The sequence below is a fragment of the Gnatocerus cornutus genome, chromosome 4 (assembly GCF_029298725.1).
Source record: "Gnatocerus cornutus isolate USDA-ARS CGAHR chromosome 4, icGnaCorn1.1, whole genome shotgun sequence".
In the NCBI taxonomy this organism is placed as follows: domain Eukaryota; kingdom Metazoa; phylum Arthropoda; class Insecta; order Coleoptera; family Tenebrionidae; genus Gnatocerus; species Gnatocerus cornutus.
Window position 1 is genome coordinate 6621441 of NC_142236.1, and position 3671 is coordinate 6625111.

At 33.5% G+C, this 3671-nt stretch overlaps 1 pseudogene across 1 annotated transcript; it reads right to left on the bottom strand.

Moving 5' to 3' along the window:
• Positions 1–1903: 1903 nt before the first annotated feature.
• Positions 1904–3358, bottom strand: LOC148176271 (equilibrative nucleoside transporter 3-like; annotated as a pseudogene). Its single transcript, XR_015770087.1, has 6 exons — positions 2994–3358; positions 2897–2947; positions 2439–2854; positions 2307–2392; positions 2063–2262; positions 1904–2015 (listed from the first exon to the last, which is right to left on the bottom strand). The product of XR_015770087.1 is annotated as an equilibrative nucleoside transporter 3-like (transcript).
• Positions 3359–3671: the final 313 nt, after the last annotated feature.

Here is a 3671-nt window from a genome sequence, read left to right on the forward strand (position 1 = left end):
ATTTTGGGGGTGGACTGAAGTGTTGCCGGACCCTGTATATGCTTAAATTTTCTATTTCCAGTCATAATTCTGTTTCAGCTTCAGAATTTCCAGATTTAAAAAAATCTCGAAATCTAAGTTTACAAATCAATCTATGTCTAACTTTGTTAAATTTCTAAATTTTATATTTACCAAGATTTCCAAATTCTACTTTTCCGAGGCAGAATTCTGAAATTTTCTGCTCCTTGATCTTCACGTTTTGTTTTATTTTTTTATTTTTAGATTTTTAATTTAAAGATTTAGTACCCAAACTTAATTTTCAGGCCCAAATTTGCACCTTCTCAGATTCAAAATTCGTAAATTTTCTGTCTTCAGATGCAAGGTCTTGTTTAGAATCTTAGAAGCTGCATTAGGTGTTTTATTTCCATATTTTGACCGATTCTAAATGTTCATATTTTGTATTTCCAGTCATAATTCTAATAATTCTAGATACTAGATTTCTAATTTTTCTTGAGATTTTTCTCTGGACTGGACTGCCATAAACTGAATTTTTAGTTTCTACTGATCCAAACTTCTTTTTCCTAGTGATTAACAAATTACTGTAAATTATAAAAGATCCTTTCAAATTTCAGTCCCAAATTTTGGCAAATCCTCAAGTCCTATATTATCAATTCTAAAATTTTCCGATTTTAGATCTCCAATCCAAATTTCCAAACTTTTGCTCTGCACATTTAGGATTTTTAAAATTTCCAAAATTTTTATCTTTAGATTTCTACTTTAGCTCCAAAAATTCCATTTTTTTCAGGTTTTCAGGTATTTATACGTTTTCCAAAAATTAAATCTTAAGACCGAATTTTACGTTTCTAATTATCCAAATTATCCAGAATTTTCATAAATTTGACTTCATTTCTAGATCATCTCTCGAATTTTGAAATTTAAAACTTTCAGATAGCAGGTCATCAAATTCAGATCCTAATTCAAAAATAATTCAGATCCTAATTCAAAAATTTTTAGACTCTTATTCAAAAATTTGCAAATTTTCAATCTACAAACCTAAACTCCAGATTGCCAGATCTCTCAAACCTGAACTCTAAAATTATCAGATTTTAGGATTTTTATAATCGCAAAATATAAATTTTATGTCCAGATCTTGACAGAATTCACCGATAAATTGTTATAAAATTTTCAGATTTTTAGTTCAAAACTTATAGAATTTTCTGAAATTCGATTTTTAGATTTTTAGACCAAGCTCCAAAATTTTCAGATCTTAGATTTTCAGCGGCTTTTACAGGCAAGATTATATAATTTCTTGATTCTAATCTTTGGCAATCTAAAATTTGGCAATCCATAAAGATTCCAGATTTTTAATTCAAAACTTATAGAATTTTCTGAAATTCGATTTTTAGATTTTTAGACCGAGCTTCAAAATTTTCAGATCTTAGATTTTCAGCGGCTTTTACAAGCAAGATTATACAATTTCTTGATTCTAATCTTCAAAATTTGGAAATCCATAAAGATTTCCAAAAAATTCTTCGCAGACCCAGATTCTTGATTTTTGCTAAAAAAAATTCAATTTTCTGTCTTAGATTCAGGTTTTTTTATTATTATTACTTTTATTTATATTATTTTCTCCTTTTAAATTTCCAATGTCTAAAAAAAATTGAAATAGAAACAAGTAGAAAAAATGTAATAAAAAGAACAAATGCTGCTAAATAAAATAAGAATGTAGAAAAACAGAAAAAAACGAAAAAATGTGTTTCAACAAAAAGAAAAGAACCAAAAATATCAAAAATATAAATGATACTAACAAGATCTAAACTTTAATAATAAAATTTCTAATCATAGAATCTACATGGTAGATGATCTTTGTATTGAAGAGATTCTAAAACGAATCTAGACCTAGACTTCTTCAAGAATCAGACTCTCACAGCATATCCACTGCTACAGTGCCGATAATAGACAACGCAGCCATAATTATTCCAAACGCTATATTATTAACATGGTAGGCATCTTTAAGTTCTTCTTTATCGACCAAGCTAGAAACCAAGAGTCAAATTATATTGACACAAATCCTCCTACTTACTTCACAATATTGTAACTTGCAAAAGAAACGAAATATGACGCACTTATTGACGACACCACTAAGAGGGTAATGTACTGGTAATCATGAGGAAAAACTACTGGTAAGTGCTTTCGCGGCTGAGAATTGCAGAGCATGGTTAGAGGAATGAAGATAGCCGTTCTAATCCCGCATAAAATCACCATGGCGTATGGAGGAATTTTCTGCAAACAAAGCTCAAAGAACGAAATTGGAAAGAAAGGCTTACCGGTGTGAATTCGAAAGAGATCCATCTTCCGATCGGATCACACATTGAAGAAAGGAGGTAGGTAATCACCGGAATGAAATACACGTCTGGAAAAAGTAAATTAAACTTACCATGACCAAGAAGGATTCTTACCATTTCAAACTCTATTCCCTTCGCCTTCGGACACTACCAAAGCAATCGGTGACGCCTTAATTTGCAAGCTGAATAAACCCAACATGGCTGGAGACGACCATATCTTCTTCAACAAACGAAGCGCTTGCTTGAACGTGACGAGCTTCTCTTTTTCCACCTCATCGTACTTCTTGATGTGGTGGAGATAGAACGCGTTGCGACCAGTCGCAAAAATCGCGAAGATCAAAGTGACGGCAACATGGAGAAGTACACCAAGGCGCTGTCTAAAACTGACAGACCTGTAGCTAGAGAGAGCAGCTGAAGACCTGAGGTGAAGACTCTAGTGATGCCGCCTCCAGTGAGGTACGACGCGAGGTAATTGTGAGGAAAGCAAGACACTGCTGTGAAGAGAGTGATGGTGAAGACGGCGTTCATTGCTGGAATCAGAAGTGAAACTATGGAAAATTGTAGTAAGGTACCATTGATTCCAGCGGTGATAACCATAACCATCGCGAAGAAGCCTTCTTGCCCTAGAAGTACCATGACATACATCATTTAACTTTCATGGCTACTTACACGAGTCGGTGTCGACTTGTACGAAAGCAGTCAAAACAACGAAGAGAACAAGGATAATTGTCATAATTCCTAGAAAGCGGACTCTGAGTCTGATTAGAGTACCAAAAAACAGACCAACAAAGAGAAACGCAACTTCCGTCACCTGGAGAATAACTAAAACTGTCGCGTTGGAGAGTTGTTCTAAACTCAGACTTTTCTTCAGAGATAGAGGTGTTCCTAAATTTGTACATCCAGTACCACACACATGTTAAGAGTACCAGAAGAAGTACTCACTTCGGTTGCGGTAGTAAGAACGTCCATGGCATCAAGTGCACCAACCCCAGAAAGAAGAATAAGATATAGATAATCTTGTACTTATCCTCCATTTTTAGTACTAACATCTAGGTCTAGACTTCACTGGCTTTTATGACCATTGATAAAATATTTATTTCTTTGTTTCTGCTATTAGTATCTCAAGTGATGCAAATTGGTCATTATTATCTGTCTATTGTTTTATCATTGGCCTTGTCTGTAATTGTTGTTTTGTATTATCTTCTCGTCGATGCGATTCATTTTTGCCGACTTGGTGTTTTGGAAATGCGTTTTTGAGTAGTAACTATACTTCTGAATTAAGCGTTTCAAAGTTTAAATTTTTAGCTTTTCTACCATCAATCGTCAAGCTTATCGACAATCTCAGGT